The 21,856-nt window shown below is 44.9% G+C and overlaps 1 long non-coding RNA gene across 1 annotated transcript in view; it reads left to right on the top strand.

Moving 5' to 3' along the window:
* The window catches only part of LOC147424251 (uncharacterized), a 32,345-nt gene extending 10,912 nt beyond the window's left edge, over nt 1-21,433 (top strand). Inside the window, exons 2-3 of the long non-coding RNA XR_015186568.1 lie at nt 21,003-21,068; nt 21,146-21,433. This is a non-coding gene — a long non-coding RNA (uncharacterized LOC147424251). The remainder of the gene's footprint in view (nt 1-21,002; nt 21,069-21,145) is intronic.
* Nucleotides 21,434-21,856: the final 423 nt, after the last annotated feature.

Below are 21,856 nucleotides of genomic sequence, written 5' to 3'. Positions count from 1 at the left end.
GCGGAGAGAAGACCGGGCGTGGAAATCGGCATTTGCAGGCTCAAAAGCCTTGCAAAGAACGCGCCGGAATTTGTCCCAAGTAGCAGTGATTTTTCCATCTTTGATGCGGCGACGCCACCAAAGGAATGCAGTATCCTTTAGTAGAGAGCTAGCCAAAGCAAGTTTCTTGCTTTCAATGAGATCAGTATTTGAAAAGTAAACCTCCATTTTGAAAAGCCAATGGTCCAGCACGCGCTTATCGCGGCGACCGTTGTATGGCTCGGGCAACTTTGCATCTATCTTCTTTTTTTGTGCTGTGTCTATTATCTTAAAAAGATATTTTAATTCAGGATTGTCTACCTTTGGTTCCGGAGCGTTGACTTGCTCAGGAACTGACTCTGCTACCGAAGAAACTGAATGGATAGCTGGCTGCGTCCTCGAAGAAGAAAAGGCCTGCAGGACATCCAAACGTGCGGTCATCGATGCAAGACCGGTGGAGAGGGCCTCTTGGAGGACGGACATCTGCTCTCTGAGGATGGCTATCGGATCGTCTGGTGCAGCACTTCCTGTCTCTTACATTCTGACGGCTCAGAGGGAATATCTCGGAGAAGCTGGAGAGGTGTGGTTGTCGTAAAAAGGTGAAGCTGCTGCTGATGCTGCGTCCCACTCCTCTAAGAAATCTGGTCCAAAATCTGAATCCTCGATATCTTCCACCTCGTCGATAGGAGGTGTGTCGTCTGGCGTCAAAGGCGTGTAGTCCGGAAGTTGTAACTCGCTGTGAACCCGAACTAAAGGCTGCTGGGAAATGATGTCGTTTACTGAATCCACGCGACACTCCATCAGAGAATAGGCCAAGTGGGGGTACCGGCTCAGTATGTGCTTGTAGTGTGGCAAATGAAGAGGCTCGCACGTAACGATGATATGCCACACCACCCAGCCCTATGAGCGCGAGGCATTCCGATGAGTGACATAAACCAGGTAATTTTGGGGCAACACTGCTGGCTGTAATGCAGGTACAGGAGCAGGCTCGGGTGCCGGAAAGAAGTCGGGAACCTGTCTTTCCTCTGGAACTGGAACTGGAACTGGAGACAGGGAATCCGAAATGAGAATGACTTCCGGTTCGAATGTGGGTTCTGGTTCGGGTACGGGTTCTGCTTCGGGGGTATCTGGTATAATTATCACTTAGGGAACCGGAGGAGGATTTTCTGGCAATATTTCTTCGGGCACCTCGTCTATGTACGAGAGAAAATTGACGGGAACGTCGAGGGCATCGTCTTCCATGATTCTGAACAAGCCCGCGTGCGCGTCTGGCGATGGCCAGAATTGGTGGCGCTGGGAATTAGTAGAAGAGGGGGCGCTGAATTTCTCTCACGCAGGCGTTGATTTGTCATTGCGCTGGCTGCCGTTGACTTCTTGTCTTTTTTTTTTTGTTTAATTATTCCTCAAAGGGGTGCCCAAGGGTGCCCACTTAAAATTAGGTTGGGCGGTCGGCCAAAAACCCTTTTAAATAAAAAGGGTGGCCTTTTTTTAAAAATACAACGCTTGCCTTTTTTTTTAATCCCAAATGTAGCGTAGCTGCCTTTTAATTCGAACACTGCTGCCTCTTGGAAAAACAGCCAGCGCTGCCAACATGGGGCTGCCGTGAGTGAGGTGCCGGGTGAAGGGGCGGCCTGGATGCACTGGGTCGCGTCACTTGCGCAAGAAGGAAAGAGTGCAACTCATCCTGTCCTCGCGAAGAGTCTAGAATTGTAACCGGTACGTTGCAACACCGACTATGTCTGCCATCTTCTGCTTATCTTTATGTATGTGTTTGAGAAAAGATTACCTCATGCTGACATGGGTCCTGGCCATCTTTCTTCTGCTTCCATACAACTCCATGAAGGGGGAGAGTAGCGGCGAGGGTGAGAGGCTCACAACCTTCGGGTCTCGGGAAAAATTTGCTCTGATACCACTGTAAGGATTCTAGTCGCTAATCCTTAATTAAGTACTTAAACTCATGATTAAGACTTAAGAAAGTGAAACTGAACAAGACTTAGAAGACTCTGTGTTTGATTGATTGAAAGTGTGATACAAGGGTTCCTTTGATAGGAATTGAATAGTCATCAGTGAAGAGGCATGTCTCTTTGTGAAGAGACATGACTTTAGGCGAAAAGACACATCCTTTTGGCGAAGAGCTGCAACCATTGGGTGAAGAGTCGCATCCGTACGGTGAAGGGGTGTGACCAATCGTCGAAGGAGTGTGGCTTTTGGCGAAGAGGTATGTCTTTTGGGCGAAGGGGTGTGACCATTCAAGAACAGGAGTCCTCCTGGGTTAGTCACACTTCGCATTTGCATCTGTAATGAATTAAGAAGAGCGTAACAAGTCACAATCGTGACACCAGGTGTCTTGCTTGAGAAGTTGCCTGTTGAGCTTGGCTCCTGTTGCCTCTTTTGCCCAATAGTGCTAGTCTAGGCTTGCTTGTATACAAACTTACTCAATTTGCCCTACCTACTTTCCAACAAAAGTCACTTAAAAATAATAAGTGAAAAATGTCAAAAATAGGGAAAATAGGTTTAATGCATTGGAAAATTCCCTTGAAGGATTCTGATGGATTCTGATGGGAATGCTGATGATCATGCTGTGTGCAACCAGAGGATATGCATCTAATCTAAGTGTCTGGACATGCACGGTCTGCGAATAGACTCACAAAAGTGCCAGAACACTTCCTATTCTAGACTGACTTGACTGAACTGAACCCTTGTCGTGTTGTAGCTTGTCCACGGACACATAGGGTTGGATGTGTCACATGACATGCCACTCTTCAAAAACACGATTAGGAATCGACACGCCCAAGAGAACTTGGGTTCGTGCGACCGCAACAAGCAAAAAAATTCTTGTGATTCTTGTGGTTCTTTCCTTGAGTGATACAGAACACTGCCAAAGCTCTGCAACCAATGTTAGGTGTAGTGGAATGAATGTCTGAACTTTGCTCAAGATGAGTGCTCCCAAATGTGCTCAAGGTTCCTTTTGTTCTTATGGAAGGGAGAGCCTTCCGTGCTTAAAGAGAGAGTACTATGATCATAAACAAAGTGAATGGACATTGTGCGTGCAAGTGTATGAGACTGAGAGATAGAGAGAGAAGAGAATACGACACCAGAGACGTAAAACCCTCCTCCGAAGGCCCCACTCTCGACGGCGAGAGTGGTCTACTATTGATTGCACAAACTGGTACAATGGGAATGCATGTGACTGATGCAAGTCTAGGCTATGTCGGCGATGACGACGGAGATGATGAGGCCGACACTAGGGCTGAAAATTGCAACCTTTTATCTGCTGTCCAAAAACGCTATGGGCTGAAATCTGCTGCGGCTGAAAACTGATGTTCTTTAGGGCTGAAACTGATGGTCTTTTAGGGCTGAAATTGCAGGTCTTCATTACTGAAATTGCAGGTTTTCATGGCTGAAAATCGCCAAGGCTGAAATCTGTAAAGGCTGAAAATCTGCAAACGCTAGGAATCTCCAAAAACGCTAGGGCTGCAGATTTGGGAAAATGCTAGATGCTGGGGTCTGCTGGCGAGTACTTCTTGTTTGAAGGAAAACGCTAGGTTGAGGCTGATGAGGGAGATCTGGAAACGCGAAGTGCTGGGGGTGTATGGCAAGGCTCCTATTGCCTCTTCTGCCATTTTGTACTAGTCTAGGTTTGCTTATATACAAACTTACCCAATTTGCCCTACCTACTTTCCAACAAAAGTCATTAAAAAATAATAAGTGAAAAATATCAAAAATAGGTAAAATAGGCTAAATGCAATGGAAAATTCCCCTGAAGGATTCTGATGGGAATGCTTATGATCATGCTGTGTGCAACCAGAGGATATGCATCTACACTAAGTGACTGGGCATGCACGGTCTACGAATAGACTCACAAAAGTGCCAGATGACTTCTAATCTAGACTTACTGAATTGACTGAACCCTTGTCGTGCCGTAGCTTGTCCATAGACACATAGGGTTGGATATGTCACGTGACAATTAGTCTCTGGGCTCTCACTTTTGAGAGCATCTGGACGCAGAGTCTGAGAGTGAGTCCCAGTGGTTGCCTTGTACTTTGAGTTGCAGATTAATAGAAAAAGAAATACCGAAAGGGGCGCCAGTCTTTGGGGCCAATATCTCTGGGCACGGAACTTCGCCCGGCCAGTGTCGAATCAGTTGTGAACTATGAACTGTTTTGAAGTGATCTTTTGTGGTGTCGCGGTAGATTCACGACTTAGAGTGTCCAAGTCTATTACAATGGTATCAGAGCGCGACCGATTTCTCTCCTACAGGAAATCTGATCCTTTTTACGCAGCACCTATGTCTTCAGGCAAAGATCAGTCGACTCCCTTTGCATCCGGAGATGCGGGAAGGGATCACAACGAAGATTCACGCAAGGAGTACTGTAACCGGCCTATTCAATCCAAAAAGGGCGGTAGACTTTACTTCAAACCTTGATTTAGCTTTCACCCATTATTAGTCGTCTATTTTACCTGTACTTTCAAGACACAACAAAGGGGAGAGGGATACAGGCTGCTAGATTGCACTTGTATGAGTAGACGGACACCAAATTGGCCCCTAACTTAGGCGCCCCTTTCGGTATTTCTTTATTGTTCAAAAGAGGGAATAAACGCTGTGGTTCCCTACAAGCTGCCCCGCACAAACTCGGCTGAATTTCCACTGTTCCAGCCTGATTTCGGCAGCATAACTGTACTAGAACCCTTCACAGTCAGTATTCCCACGCATTGATTGACTTTCCCGACGCATACGGGCACTTTGCAAAACCTGGCGAGAATCTGCAGCACGCTGAATTCTCTGTTTTCAGCCCTGAAAATGCGCCAGATCACCTGTACAGCGGTCCCCTTACGTCCCCGAACCTCCTGGGGGTATTAGGGTCCGTTTAGGGCCAAAACCTTAAACCTGCAAAAATACACAGCAGGCTGTAATTCACTGTTTCGGGCTCCGTTTCGCGTGCCGGTCGCATCCGTAGCAAGTCCTCGAGCTCCCGCACCTGTAGGGCTACTTGCCCTTTGAATCGGACGAGATTTCTGGCGTGAAAGCTCTCCGAATTCACCTGTACCTGCGGGGGGATTAGCCGCTAGCTAATCCAGTACCTGTGCAAGAGGCTCTTGCCTCGGCAATCGCGCATGAACCCACACAACTGTACATTGGTCAAATGAAAAGCCCACTAGAGGGGCATAACATACTGCCAAAGGGAGAGAGAGGGCAGTGCGTAGCGTGTAGGGCATCACTCCTGGCACCGCACTGTGCATAAGAGGGAAAGCAAGCACTCCATAGCTCTTAATCTGTGACAAAACTGAAAATGAGGCTCTCCCCCTCCTAAATTCAGCGCCACTTCTTGTTGCATGAGGCAAGTGCACCAGAAGGTGCCACTTGGCACATTTATAAGCATTTTCCCGTTTCGGTGTTGCCGCCTAAAAATATCCCAACCGGTTGCCCAGTTGACTTCACGGCAGAGTAAGAAAATGTTCCCTTTGTCATTCCGGAGGTAATGACGCCAACACATTTTCAGGTCCCAAAATAGCAGTTCCCTAAATTTTAGGAGATGCTGCCATTGTATCTTTCTAGGTCATCCGACCCTCTTTGTACACTGTGGCCACATCCAGAACTGCCACATCCAGAACTGAAATGTAGCCTCTGTAGCAAAGGATTCCACTTTGGCTAGTCAATGACCCCACTTTGGCTAACCATAGTCTTTGTCCAACCTTAGTGCTCTCTTGCCCTCAGGCCTGGACTCCCTCTGGACAGTTCCACACTAGCTATGCAATGCAGAGCAGTTAGATTTCCCGAGGGGTGTTTCCAAAAAGTGAAAGTAAATAGATAATAAGAAAGAAATCAACAAAAAGGATAGATAGTAGTCACACGCTGGTGACATACCCCCCTCTTGAAATATCAAACATCCTCGTTTGCATCTATGTCGTTCATGCTCCTAGTCAACACTGATGTATTCAACACCTGTCGACACATGTACGACACATACATGCTCATGGTCAACCCTGGTGTATTCAACACCTCGTCGACTCATGTATTGCCTGCGTGTGAACCCTGTCCCAATGACATAGTGGTAGCTGCGCACTCTGCCATTGCTTTGAGTCACTAACTTTCCAATGACAAAATGGTAGCTGCACATTTTGCCACTGTCTTATAGTACACGTTGGATCCCGTAACACTTTCGAGCATACCCAAACCGACAGTTTAAGAATGCAGTTACACATGTACTCTTGAATAGAAGCAATCACTGTATCCTTGACAAACTGACAAGAAATACTCACTTCTATAGCACTAACCAAACTTTTGGACATTCCATAAGAGCAATTGCCAAACTGACAATCTGTACAGCTCTAACATTCATGTAACAGGTATTTGATTTGAGCTCACTTTAAATACCATGTACATCATTTGTTTCAGAAGCCATTGTCACACTGACAATCCATTTAGGTTTGAAACTCAAGGGGTCAAGGTAGGTTGCAAATCGAAGGCTTCCAGGTAAAGTGATAACACAGTTGGTGACTCTGCAAGTTCACCTTCTTCCATCCACTTAGCATCCATTGGTGGATAGTTTCTGAACTTTACCAAGTAACGCCTAGCAACCTTGCCTTTCACTTTCCTTTCTTTGTGTGCCAAAATCTGTTCCGGGACCAAGATCTCGTCAAGTTCCTCGACTTCCGGTTGATCTTCAGCTGGCATATCTTCTGGCACATCACCCACATAGGGTCTGAGAAGACTCACATGAAACGCATTGTGAATCTTCCAACTGTCAGACAATTTCAGCCTATACGCAACATCATTGATTATGTCGCACACTTGAAAAGGCCCATAGTAACGCATGCTGAGCTTTGGAAACAGTCTTTCCTTGCCCTTCATCTTCTTTAACCTTGCCTTTTCAAAGCGTAAAAGCACCCAATCACCAAGTGAATATACCACTTCACGACGGTGACGATCAGCTGCTTTCTTTTGCTTTGCCTGAGTCCTTTCTAAGGCCACTTTGACCTTCTTGTACATTTCATCCATGTCCTGAACATACTTATCTGCTTCAAATATCTTGTCCTTTGTATGCAGTATGGGAGGAACTTTCTTGCCACCTTCAACTATCTCAAAGGGTGCCTTGCCAGTTGATGAATGCACTGTATTATTGTATGCATACTCCACCAATGGCAAATACTGCTCCCACTTTCCTTTATGCTCTGACACATAGCACTTCAGCAGATCTAGGACATTAGAATTTGCCTCTTCTGACTGTCCATCTGTTTGAGGATGAAATGACGAAGAGAATTTGAGCGTGGTGCCCATATTCTCAAACAAGCCTCTCCAGAACAAACTTGTCATGCGTGGATCACGGTCGCTAACAATCGACTGTGGCATGACATGATACTTGAAAATATTGCTCATAAACAAGCGTGCCATCTGATCTGGCTTTATCTTCTTCCTGACAGGAATAAAATGAGCCTGTTTGCTGAATCTGCAAATAATGGTCCAAATACCATCGTTTCCTGTCTGCGTTCTCGGAAGATCAAAGATAAAATCCATAGCAATACTTTCCCATGGTTTATCTGGAATAGGTAGTGGTTGCAATAACCCTGGTGCCTTTTGCCTGTCAAACTTGACCTTTTGGCATATTAGGCATTCTCGCACAAAGGCATCCACATCCCTTCTCAATGTAGGCCAATAGAAGAATGTCTCAACCGCTTTAACTGTAGCATCGATACCACGATGCCCTGCATACGGTGGGACATGACTCTCTTCCATAACTTTGCGTCGCAATGGCTTTGTGACACACAATCTACCATGCATCATCATGAACCCATCTCTGAGAAGATAGTGTTCATGACGTTGTCCATCCATTAGCTGCTCGAAGACCCTTGCAAAATCTTCATCATTTGCATACTGTTCTCTCATATCATCAAGTTCATGATGATAAGGAATCGACACAGCTGAAATTTGTGGCTTCCTTGACAAGGCATCAGCCACAACGTTCTTCTTGCCTTCCACATGCACAATCTGAAAATGAAACATGGACAAAATATTTGCCCATCGCATATGCTTCTCAGATAACTTTGTCTGTGTTAAGAAGTATCGCAAGGTCTGATGATCCGTTTGGACAACGAAATCTGCACCTAGCAGGTAGTGTTTCCAACTTAAGAGCGCATCAATCACAGCCAGTAACTCTTTCTCATAGACCTGCATGGTCATCTCTCGCCCTTGCAAAATTCTGCTCTCATAGGCTACTACCCTGCCATCTTGCATTAGCACTGCACCAATGCTACTACCGTAGGCGTCACACTGGACCACAAATGACTTCCTAAGATTTGGCAACACAATGACTGGATCCGAAGTCATCTTTTCCTTTAAGAGATTAAAAGCTGAAATCTCTTTCTATGTCCATCTAAAGGTGACTGCTTTCTTTTGAAGAGCATGTAAAGGTGAAGCAATCTCAACGAAATTTCGGATAAACCTTCTGTAATAGGAGCATAGTCCCAAAAAGCTTCGGACATCATGCACCATCTTCAAATTTGGCCATGACTTGATCGCTTCAACTTTTGCAGGATCCATTCTGACACCATCCTTTGAGACAATGTGTCCCAGAAAGTGAATCTCTTCCAAAAAGAACTCACTTTTCTTTGCATTGATGAGCAACCTATGACTGCGTAGCTCTTTGAACACAATGGCCAAGTGATGCCTATGCTCCTCTTCATTCTTTGAGTAGACTATCATGTCATCAAAGAATGTACCAACAAACTGCTGGTGTGGACGGAAAATTCTGTCCATCATCCTATTGAACGTAGCAGGAGCATTTGTGAGACCAAAGGGCATCACTAAAAATTCGTAAAGGCCAAACGTCGTTCTAAAAGCAGTCTTGTGTACATCCTCTGATCTAATGCGGATCTGATGGTACCCACTCTTTAGATCTATCCTGCTAAACATAGCTGCTCCTTCTAATTTGTCCATAATATCATCAATTCTAGGTATAGGAAACCTATTCTTGATGGTATTCTTGTTCAGTGTACGGTAGTCGATGCACATACGCCATGAGCCATCCTTTTTCTGCACCAACAACACTGGAGAACAGAATGGAGATGAACTGGGCTGAATCAGCCCCTTTTCTAACAACTCCTATACTTGGCCCATTATCTCTTTCTGCTGAGCCGCACTAACCCTGTACGGAGGCTTATTTGGTGGGCTACTGCCTGGCACCAAATCTATCGCATGGTCCTCAGGTCTCTCTGGTGGTAATTGAGACGATAATGAATCGGAAAAACAGTCACTATACTGTTGTAAAAACATTGACCTTTCTTTATCTAGCACAGATAAATTTGATTCATCACAATCTGACACTTCACGTGCAAAAACCAAGTACGCAGAAAGATGCTTTTTCATTACAGAAGTAATAGCAGAAGCTGATACAGTAGGAATAGACTCTCCTTTAAGCTTTACATCCAGAATGTGAGTCTTTCCCCGGCTCTGTACAGTGATCTTTTTGTTGTAGGCATCCATGACTCCCTGTACACGAAACAACCAAGGAATACCTAACAACACATCACATCCGTCCAGTGGCATGATGTAAAATTCTTCAGCATCTACATAGGACTGGATATGTAGACGCAACTTTCCAATGATGGGCGTCACAGCCTCTGTATGGCCAGGACATGCCAAACCTGCCTCTGCTGTATACCCCATCTCTTCAGGTCTGATTCCCAACTTTGAAGCCAATTCTGGGGAAATAAAGTTGGCTTTTGCACCTGGATCAAAGAAGATAAGCACTGTTTGATCCCTGACCTTTCCCCATGCTCTGCAAAGCTCACTTGCATCCGAATTTGGCTTATCGCCCACCATATCTGGCACTAGACCAGCCATGGGCTTCTTTCCTTTCTTGTCTTCCTTGTCATCAGAATGAGCTGGCCTTTTCTTTGTAGGACAGTTGTAAGCAATGTGGCCAGGCTGCTCACATATAAAGCATTTGTTCTCTGTCCTCAGGACCTTCTTTTGCTCTTCTGACTTGCGAGGAAAACGTCTTTTCCATTTCTTTGCTGGTCCTTTTTCTGATTCAGCCGTAGCTTTATCTTTCCCTGCGTTAGCTGACTCCTGAGTCCCTTTAGGAGCCTCATTGGGCACGTGCTTCTTTGCTGAATTTTTCTTGCCTGATCCTGCCTTGACGCCAGTGTTAAATTCACAATCTTCTCCCTTGAGCAAACCATTGCCAGTGTTTGCTACCTCGATGAGCTGCGTCAAAGTAGTGACTTTTGTCTTTGTGCAGTATTTTCTCAATCCTTTGGGTAGGCCACAACAATATTTTTCAATCTGTTCTGTCAATGGCACAAACCTATAGGAAGTTACTGGAAGTAGAGCTTTCCAAAACTTCCGATTGTAATCATCCAGATTTCTGCAAGTGGCAGCATTTAGTTGGTGCCATTCTGTCATGACATCTGCTTCAAAGTCATCAGATAACCATGCTGCTGCAAAAATCTGCTTGAAATAAATCCATGTGGACGGAGCTTGCCCTTGAAGCAATAAAGTTGTCCACCATTGTCCCGCATTCCCTGTCAAGAAAGTGGCTGCCTTGCGGACCTTTGAAGCCTCTGTAAAGTTTCCCCCTGCATAGGCCTTGTCAAACTGCTGGAGGAATGAAAGAGCCTTCTTCCTGTCATCAAACCCTCTAAAGGTCATGAATGACACACCTTTGCCACCTTCTTTGTACGGAGTTGGCCTCTCCAGCGGCGTTAAATTGTCATATGGAAGTGACTGAAACATGGGAACACTATTAGGGTTCATCTGTGTTCCTTGGCCGCTATTAACTTGACCTGGAAATGCCATATTTGGCTGCTGATTTGTAATTCCAGCCATACCAAAATTTGCCTGTGGCATCCCAAATTGGCCCTGAGTGCTCTGAAACCCTGGTTGCATACCCATGACACTGTACATGGGGTTAGGCATCATCGTTTGAGCACCCCCAAACACTGTTCCTGGCGTGTAAAACTGATTTCCAGGTGCATGACCAGACATGCTCTGGAATACGGATCCACCTCCAAAATAGCCAGGGTGTACTGAAGGTGGTGGGAAGACCTGTTGCATAGCCTGTAGGTTGCTTCCCTGTCCATTAGAACCAGCTATAGGCTGCTGAAAGGTGGCGGGCTGAACTGGTACAGCTTGAAAGACGGGCATCTCAGCCACCTGTTCTTGCACCTTAGGCATAGGTTGTGGAGACTGCATGTTCTCCATAAAGTGTACAGGTGTTTCCATTGACTGTGCGGTATGAATCACCTGTGCTCGAGTCTTAACAGGCTTTTCAATATGATCCAGTGACCCAACTTGCTGAGACGGAACAGGAGGTTGCAGAAAGGCTAAAAAACTTGGGTTCTGCATTACTTGTGTGAACATAGCCACAGCAGTAGCCAATTGGGTCCTGAATATATCATCATCTGTCTGTGGTGGTCTTGAGGACTCACCCACTTCATGTGTCTGTTGACCCTGTGAAGAGGAAACCTCTTCAGTCACATCATCTGGTCTGTCAGCCATAATTGCAATTCCCTGTGTCTGGTCTATGATCCCCTGTGTCTTCAAGCCCAAAACTGACCAAGGCTCACTTCTATGGGAAAAAGATATTTAGTCTCGTCGATGGAACCATGAAACCGGCCTATTCAATCCAAAAAGGGCGGTAGACTTTACTTCAAACCTTGATTTAGCTTTCACCCATTATTAGTCGTCTATTTTACCTGTACTTTCAAGACACAACAAAGGGGAGAGGGATACAGGCTGCTAGATTGCACCTGTATGAGTAGACGGACACCAAATTGGCCCCTAACTTAGGCGCCCCTTTCGGTATTTCTTTATTGTTCAAAAGAGGGAATAAACGCTGTGGTTCCCTACAAGCTGCCCCGCACAAACTCGGCTGAATTTCCACTGTTCCAGCCTGATTTCGGCAGCATAACTGTACTAGAACCCTTCACAGTCAGTATTCCCACGCATTGACTGACTTTCCCGACGCATACGGGCACTTTGCAAAACCTGGCGAGAATCTGCAGCACGCTGAATTCTCTGTTTTCAGCCCTGAAAATGCGCCAGATCACCTGTACAGCGGTCCCCTTACGTCCCCGAACCTCCTGGGGGTATTAGGGTCCGTTTAGGGCCAAAACCCTAAACCTGCAAAAATACACAGCAGGCTGTAATTCACTGTTTCGGGCTCCGTTTCGCGTGCCGGTCGCATCCGTAGCAAGTCCTCGAGCTCCCGCACCTGTAGGGCTACTTGCCCTTTGAATTGGACGAGATTTCTAGCGTGAAAGCTCTCCGAATTCACCTGTACCTGCGGGGGGATTAGCCGCTAGCTAATCCAGTACCTGTGCAAGAGGCTCTTGCCTCGGCAATCGCGCATGAACCCACATAACTGTACATTGGTCAAATGAAAAGCCCACTAGAGGGGCATAACATACTGCCAAAGGGAGAGAGAGGGCAGTGCGTAGCGTGTAGGGCATCACTCCTGGCACCGCACTGTGCATAAGAGGGAAAGCAAGCACTCCATAGCTCTTAATCTGTGACAAAACTGAAAATGAGGCTCTCCCCCTCCTAAATTCAGCGCCACTTCTTGTTGCATGAGGCAAGTGCACCAGAAGGTGCCACTTGGCACATTTATAAGCATTTTCCCGTTTCGGGGTTGCCGCCTAAAAATATCCCAACCGGTTGCCCAGTTGACTTCACGGCAGAGTAAGAAAATGTTCCCTTTGTCATTCCGGAGGTAATGACGCCAACACATTTTCAGGTCCCAAAATAGCAGTTCCCTAAATTTTAGGAGATGCTGCCATTGTATCTTTCTAGGTCATCCGACCCTCTTTGTACACTGTGGCCACATCCAGAACTGCCACATCCAGAACTGAAATGTAGCCTCTGTAGCAAAGGATTCCACTTTGGCTAGTCAATGACCCCACTTTGGCTAACCATAGTCTTTGTCCAACCTTAGTGCTCTCTTGCCCTCAGGCTTGGACTCCCTCTGGACAGTTCCACACTAGCTATGCAATGCAGAGCAGTTAGATTTCCCGAGGGGTGTTTCCAAAAAGTGAAAGTAAATAGATAATAAGAAAGAAATCAACAAAAAGGATAGATAGTAGTCACACGCTGGTGACAAGTACGGCCTGCCTCGGCCTACTCCGGCGGAGCGTCAAGAAATGGAGCGTCGACAATCGATCGGCGATGCAACAAAGATGATACTTAATTTTGCGAAGGACCCGAAATTTGCAAAATATATGAACCAGACTTCTTTTGATGAGGTGCATACGCAGTGGCGGCAGACCACAAAACCACCCCGCAAACCCGCTCTCAAGAAACCTCCTACTCCCAGGAAGTATACAGAGCAAGAATTAGAAGAGGTGGTTGATGTACGAATTGCTCAGCTTTTTGACGTGCATAACAAAGCTAAAAAGCACTACAAAATGCAGAAGAAAGGCGCTGACTTCCCGAGTTATTTGGGTCGTCAGTCTACTTTTGAAAAGGCAAGAAAGCAGAAGAAGCGTGTTCGATTTGAAGGAGTACCCAGTTCTTCTTCTTCTTCTTCTTCTGACAGTTCTTCTAGCTCATCTGACTCGAGCAAAGAAGATAGAAAAGGCAAAAAGCGAAGCAAAAAGCAAAGCTTCGGAAAGGGCAAGAAAAAGGCAAAGAAGTCTGAATCTCGCACCATGGTTGACAATTCTAAAAAGGACTCGTCTAGTTCGAACTTTGATGATGACAACTTTTACGCGAAGAAGAAGAATTTTCATAAAGCCAACGAGTATGACTTTCTGGAAGACAAAAGCAAGAAAGTCCGAGAGTTTAAGGAAGGTGGACAGTCAATTAAATTTGACACGTATTCTGGTTATAGAGATGCTTCGAAGGCTTTGTCTTTTGTACAACAGTTTGACATTGCTTTCGCTGGAGGGCGTTACTCAGAGCACTCTAAGATTCGGAGAGTTGCCTCTTTCTGTAAGGGGAATGCTCGAACTTGGTGGTCCACGCTTCTATTAAACAAGACAGTGCCAATTAAATGGTTGAAATTCAAGAGGCTTTTTATTTCTTCTTGGCTGACTCGAGAGTATGAACGCGACATACGAACTGCTTGAAACTATCTACGGATGACCAAGAAGGATATAGCGGACGCTTATTGCGAGAGACTCTGAAGCTCTTTTCTACCCGCCTCTTCATTTAAGAAGATCTCGTTCAAGGAACAGATTGAGCGGTTTACCTTGGGTCTTCCTACAGAGATCCGAGATCAATGCTTAGAATAAAAGTCAGCTTCCATTCAGGAGTTGATGAGTCATGCGAAACGGGGTTTTGCCATTCACTCAGGCAGTTTGACCTACCCCACAGATGAGATCATGACGCAAAGAGCCGAACAGATTTCGACAAATGAAAGTAGAAAGAGGAAGAGCAATCCAGAAAAGAAAGAGAAGGATGCACGACCCGAACTCACTCCTCAGGAGAGAGCTCGCTACATCAAGGAGGGGAAGTGCTTTAGATGCGGGGAAACTGGGCATATCTCCGCGAAGTTCCCTAAAAAGGCACAGAAAGAACAGAACGACAAGGATGACGAAAGGCCTGAGAGTTCGATAGCACCTGAGGAACGTGGTAGAAAAGGTAAGATGAAAACAGGACTGGTTCCAGATTGCATGGGTACTGATCCCAACACCATGGAAGTACAGGCTATTTGTTGGCACTTTCTTTGACGACATCATTGTTCTCTCCAAGAATGAGACAAAACACAGAGATCATCTGCTTCAGATATTTCAGGCATTACAAGATCACAAGTTAGTGATTAATGCAAAGAAAAGTGAATTTTTCCTACCAGAGATACACTTTTTGGGACACAGTCTCAGCAACAAAAGTGCAAATGGATCCGGCCAAGATAGAGACTATCCGTGATTGGCCCGATTTGAAGAATGTCCATGAAGTTAGAAGCTTCTTGGGATTGTGTTCGTACTATAGGTGGTTCATTCGAAAGTTTGCAGAGGTTGCTTCCCCTTTGCATATCTTGACACAGAAAGGAGTCCCTTTCTCGTGGGGATCCACAGAGGTGACTGCCTTTCAGACATTGAAAGAGAAATTGACTACAGGACCAGTTTTGACTTTGCCGGACTTGCAGAAGTCATTTGAAGTATATTGTGATGCTTGTGGTCGTAGTCTGGGTGCGGTCGTAATGCAAGAAGGCCATGTCATTGCTTACGAGAGCCGATTGTTCTCAAGGCCAGAGATGACAGCACAGATTTATGAGAAAGAGCTTTTGGCGGTTATCCAGCTCTTACTCCGTGGCGGCATTACCTACTCGGAGCAGATTTTACTGTCTTTACAGACCATCAGAGTTTACGCTACTTCTTGTCACAGAAGCAGCTTTCGGAAAAGCAGATGCGGTGGGCGAACATCTTGTCACAGTTTCACTTGCAGATTGTCCATGTGCAGGGATAGAAGAATGTGGTGGGAGATGCTTTGTCTCGGAAGCCGTTGGTTCTGGCTATTTCTGCGATACATCATAGGAGCTTCAAGGATATGGTCGACCAGTATGCCACAGATACAGATTGTGCAGATATTTACACACGGATACGGGATGGGGAGACAGTAGCAGGATACTCCATTCGGGAAGGCTACTTGATGAGAAAAACCATGTTGTGCGTTACACAGGGAAAAGGTTATGATTGAATGCCACTGTCCTCCTTTTATGGGTCACCGCGGCATTGCTACCACCATGAAAGGGGTAGAGAGATACTTCTTTTGGCCGAGACTCAAAAAGGATGTGGAAGAGTTTGTAGTTGCTTAGTATGTCAGAAGGTCAAGTTTGACAGGCATAAAGCACATGGATTATTACAGCCTTTACCCATACCCACCCGCCCCTGGGAAAGTATTGCAATGGATTGCATTTTTGATCTCCCGAGAACACAGAGTGGTCACGATAGTATCTTGACTGTTATTGACAGATTTAGCAAACAGACTCATTTCATTCCAGTGAAGAAAATAGTCAAGCCGGATCACTTAGCGAGATTGTTTGTGGCCCAGATTTTCAGATTACATGGCATGCCTGAGACGATTGTCTCTGACAGAGACCCCCAATTTACGAGTTTGTTTTGGAAGACAATTTGGGAGAACATTGGCACGTGATTGCAGTTCTCGTCATCGTTCCACCCGCAGACTGATGGGCAATTTGAGATTGCAAATTCAGCGGTTCTAGATTTATTGAAGTCTTATATCTCAGATCAGAAGACTCAATGGGAAAAGTACCTACCTTTGGTGGAATTTGCCTACAATAACACGATACACTCTTCGACAGGGAAGGCGCCATTTGAGATTGTTGAAGGTGCTGCGAAGGTTCCACCCTTCCTAAGCACGAAAGATAAGATTTTTGAAGCGGATGAATATACGCGAGACTTAGATACTGCTTTTGCCAAGGTTCGCGAGACTTTGTAGAAGTCTCAAGAACGACAGAAAAAGACAGCGGATCGCCATCGTCGTGACTTGAAATTGAAGGAGGATGATTGGGTGCTCTTACGTTTTAAGAAGGCACGCCTGAGAAAAAAAAGGGAAAGGAAAGGCTTTTTCCAAAGCTTAGTATGCGATACTACGGACCTTTCTAGATCACTGAAAAGATAAATGATGTCTCCTTCCGACTGAAACTGCATGATACTTGGAGGATTCACAATGCATTTCATGTGAGTCTCTTGAAACCTTTTAAAGGTGATGTGCCTGATGATAGGGAGCCTGATGAGCAACCCGAAGTGGAAGAAAACGAGGAGATCCTTGTTCCTGAACAGATTTTGGCACATAAGGATACGAAGAATAAAGGTAAAGTCCTAAGGCGGTTCTTGGTTAAGTTCAAGAACTATCCTGCATTGGATGCGAAGTGGATGGAGGAGGAGGACCTAGCAGATACTCCCTAGATTGTGAAACTTTACCTCGATGCTTTTGGTTTAGCATAGTCTACTCCAAATGGAACCCATAATTCAGCTTGGCCGGAGATCTGGTGCAGTGGGATGCACAAGAGGGGAGTCACTCCGCTCCTTTGTCAACATATGCCTTGATTTAGATACTAGAATCACTGAAGTCTCTTTGAGCTTCAGGGACTGAAAGCTGACAATATTCTGCTATATGATTTTATGAAATGGAATTCTTGATTATGATACCGATTTGTTCTTGACTTCTTTTAAGTGCAGGAACTGATAGACGAAATGATTGCAGCATTTTGGTCTGATTGATCTCGAATAGACATGGTTGCAATAGGGGTTAGTCAATCAGACATCGATGAGGTCGCGATTGGATCTAGATGCGATTGCTAGCTACATTGCCGATAAATCATGGTTTAAGATCCGAATGACTGTTGAATATCATGTGATGTCTTGTGATGTCTAGTGATGTCCTGTGATGTGATTGTCGATGGGTACATGTGCTAGATGTGTGTTCCTAGTACGTAGGTACTAACAGTTAGTATCTACTAAGACGGTTTATGGCCTCTGTCTGTTTTGCAGGTGTATCGAGGGCGATTATAATGCTTTCAAGAGAGGGGTATGTCACAAAGTGATGACGTGGCTACTGAGAGCAAAAACCCTAAAACTTGTAAACCCTAATTTCTGCCAAAAACCCTAATATGCAGAAACCTTAATTTTGGAAACCCTAACCCTAACTACTGATTGAAACCCTAATTCGGGCGGTAGAAATGCCACGTGGCAGCAGTACGGAAATTCCAGATTTTACGGCGGATTTTTAGCTGCTGAGCGATGGCAGTTTGCTTTATTTCCTCCACGCAAATTATGTGAGAGGGAGAAAGAGAGAGATTTTGCTTTATTTTTGAAAAGTGCTCAAGAGAGCTTGAGAGAGGGAGATTTTGCTTTTGATTCTCAAGCTTTTGGGGCTTTGCTTTTGGCATCCCTTGTAAACTTTAAATTAGCGATTTGGGCTCACTCTGCAGAGCATCTGGACGCAGAGTTTGAGAGTGAAACCCTACCGGCTCTCTTGTACTTTGACATTGATTAATACATAAAGAAATGCCGAAAGGGGCACCAGTCTTTGGGGCCAATATCTCTAGGCACGGAACTCTACCGGGCTAGTGCAAATCTATTGTGATATGTGAATTGTTTTGAAGTGGTTATTTGGTGCTGTCGTGATTGGTTCTTGGCTTGGAGTGTCCAAGTCTGTTACAGAAACCTTTTAAAGGTGATGTGCCCGAAGATGAGGAGCCCGATGAGCAACCCGAAGTGGAAGAAAACGAGGAGATCCTTGTTCCTGAACAGATTTTGGCACATAAGGACAGAAAGAATAAGGGTAAAGTAAGAAGGCGGTTCTTGGTTAAATTTAAGAACTATCTTGCATTGGATGCGAATTGGATAGAGGAGGAGGACCTAGCAGATACTCCTCAGATTGTGAACCTTTACCTTGAAGCTTTTGGTTTAGCATAGTCTACTCCAAATGGAACCCCGAATTCAGCTTGGCCGGGGATCTGGTGCAGTGGGTTGCACAAGAGGGGCTCCTCCTTTGTCAAGAGATGCCTTGATTTTTGAAAACTAGAGTCACTGATGTCTCTTTGAGCTTTAGGGATACTGAGAGCTGACAGTATTCTGCTGTATGACTTTATGAAATGGAATTCCGGATAATATGAAACTAATTTGTTCTTGACTTGTTTAACTGCAGGAAGTGATAGACGAAATGACTGCAGCATTTTGGTGTGAATGATCTCGAATAGACATGGTTGCAATAGGGGTTAGTCAATTGGGCATCTATGAGATCCTGAGTGGATCTAGATGCGATTGCTAATTGCATTGCCGATAAGTCATGGTCTAAGATCCGAATGAATGTTCAATGTGAATTGTCATGTGATGTGACTGTCAATTGGTACATGTGCTAGATGTGTGTTCCTAGTGCGTCGGTACTAACAGTTAGTGTCTACTAAGACAGTTTATGGCCTCTTTTTGTTTTGCAGGCGTAATCGAGGGCGATTACAATGCTTTCAAGAGGGGGGTATGTCACAATTCTATGACGTGGCTGCCCGGTATACACACACCCGCCCTGGCTTGTTGAATGATGGCGTGGCTGCTGCGTATGAATAGGCCCGCAACATCTGGCGCTGATCACGGAAAGCTGACCGGGCAGTAGCGTACTGAAAAGCATAGCGTGGCCGATTTTTGTCTACGCTGCGAGAGAGTTTTCTTTTGGCTACGCAAAGGCTGATGAAAATCTTACGCTATTGAGTTGCTTTATTGAACGCAAGTTGCAAGAGAGAAGAGAGAGCTTTTTTCTTTATTTTCATAAGCCTATTGTTAGAGGTAGTTTTTATGAACAATTTTTAAAAGCTTTTGGGCTATGCTTTTAGCATCCCTTGTAACCCCTTTAAATTAGTCTCTGGGCTCTCACTTCTGAGAGCATCTGGACGCAGAGCCTGAGAGTGGCTTACTTGTACCTTGAGTTGCAGATTAATAGAAAAAGAAATACCGAAAGGGGCGCCAGTCTTTGGGGCCAATATCTCGAGGCACGGAACACCGCCGGGCCAGTGTCAAATCAATTGTGAACTGTGAACTTTTTTGAAGGGATCTTTTGTGGTGTCGCGGTAGATTCACGACTTGGGAGTGTCCAAGTCTGTTACAGGTGATAACTTCTTCTTCTGTTGCTTCTAGGGTTTATGCCCCTCGGTTGGGATCTGCAGGATGGCCAGAGTTAGGCTCGGGGAGCCCTAACCCAGTCGGGTCTTCAGTGACTTGGCACGTCAATGGTTTGTGACAGGAACACTTCCCAGTGCCTGGCTGACACTTGTTGTGCTCATCTGCAATGAGAGGGTATGCAACTACGCTAGAATGCGTCGACTTGTAGGTCTTGCGTACAGACTCACAAGGGGGCCAAAAGTCTTCCTAGGCTGTCCTAAACCCTAGAATTAGGAGTTAGCTTGTCGGATGTCCACATACACATAGGGTTAGATGTGCATGTGACATAATGGGTTGCCAATGATGCGCTGGGAATGCTTGAAGGCATAAAACACAGATCTGGGAGAGAGGGGCAGTCAGCCTAAATTCCCAGGTATGAGGATGGAGGGCGATGAATTACAACAATGCTAGGGAGAGCTCCTTACAAATGGTGGCCAGAAAATATTAGTGAGGGAGAGAGGCTGTGGAAGTTGATGTAGCATTTCCACGTGGGACGCTTAGCCTTGTGCATGTGACATACCGTGTTTTTCCAGAGAAGCTTGGGCTTTGTGTATGTCAGAGGAGAACAAGGCTGCTAGGTTGTAGGAGTGGCTCTGCTTGATATTTTTGTGAGTGTAAAGGCGATAAACTCTGTTGAGAAATTTAGGCTAAGGTGGAAAGCCTAAAGGTGACACCCTGTTCTAGTTTTCAGCTTATGATGGCTATTTATTTACTGTTTTTGAGCTTGTATTAGCTTGTACAGCTGATCTAGTCCTTATTTGATTTTGATTTTATCTTCAAATTTTCCCAAGTCTTGTTCACCAAATAGATTCAAATGACATAATTTTGACTTTTTGCTTAGCTTGCTCAGGATATAGTAGTTACATTTCTTGCCACAAAGGGCAGAGAGAGGCAGTTGAGCTTCCCCATTGTTTAAAATCTTGAATTGAGTGGGATGGAGAATAGTACATTGTTATCTCTGTCTTTAAAAGTATCTTCTAGGACGGTATGTACCGTACAGATTCTATTGATTGGTTCGCTTCTCACATCACATTTTTTAAAACTAAAAATGGTGTGGCAGCAGAGTCATCATTTTATGTTTTCAAGTTCTTCCTTAAATTGTAGGCTAACGCAAAATATCTTCTGTGTGTGTGTGTAGTTTATGCAAACATTTTTACCTTTGATCAACGATGCCAGGGATAAAATAAGTTTTGTATTTTTTAATTCACTGCGTACCTTATCCTATCCAAGGGCGATGATGCATCATACTCATTTAACATTTAGTTTCTAATATGCCTACCTACCTTGATGTGCTGGGAAGATACACATACTGTTATATACCTGCATTGTGGCGAGGCTTTAACAATCTTTTGAATTGGAAAAAACAGGTGTGCAGGGTATCAGCACTCTTGCTAGGTTTTACGTATGGCACCTTCAAATTGAAATATTTGAAGGTGAGGTGCCTTTAGTTCTGAAAGTTTTTCCTCTCTCACGTTTCTAGGAGAATTCAACACCTTTGTGTGATTTTCAGGTCGCAGCAAAGGCTGAGCAGAAGGCAGCTGCCAAGGCACATCATTAAAAATGGGGACAGCATAGGACGACTTTAGGGATTTTGCTTCTGCAAAGGCTCGGAAAATTGTCTTCTCATAAAAAGGGCCTTAACAATTTTCTGATGCATGTAACTGAGGACTACACATGTGCAGGCGGATTTTGCTTGAATCCTGCAAATATTTATGCTGCCTGTCAGCATGTCATTCTTGAAAGAGTTATTCCATGTGAGTCGGCGGCCATTCAAATAAATGCCTTTTCTGTGCGATAAGATACTGCGTAGATTATGTTGTGTTAAAAGATCACACAGGGAATTTTGAACGTGCGTCTGCTATTAATTTGCAGGATGGTTAAATGGGTTAACTCAATGCACATTGAGTTTTCTGGTTTGTTTTTCATTTTCTGATTTTTTTACCAGATTGTTTAGGAGTATGTATAGGCATGCTTGCTTTTGGGTTGAAATTGTCTTGGCCAAATAAGTGTATACCAAAGTTGCATCAATCTCAGAGAACTAGTCATGCCAGTGGCCATTGGCATGAGCAATTGAGAACAGTTATTATGTCACATTCCACTTTCACCTCCTTCATAAAGCAAAACAAGCACGAGTAAGGTTTGCTTCATTTGCATTGTGACTTTTCTTTTTGGTTGTCTCGGTCATGAAAGAAAGGTAAATTGGTAAATGTACTGTTTGTTA

Source organism: Adiantum capillus-veneris, chromosome 26 (assembly GCF_014529385.1).
Source record: "Adiantum capillus-veneris isolate H3 chromosome 26, ASM1452938v2, whole genome shotgun sequence".
NCBI classification, from domain to species: domain Eukaryota; kingdom Viridiplantae; phylum Streptophyta; class Polypodiopsida; order Polypodiales; family Pteridaceae; genus Adiantum; species Adiantum capillus-veneris.
The sequence above is the reverse complement of the archived record's forward strand: the minus strand, read 5'-3'. Positions and strand labels throughout refer to the sequence as shown.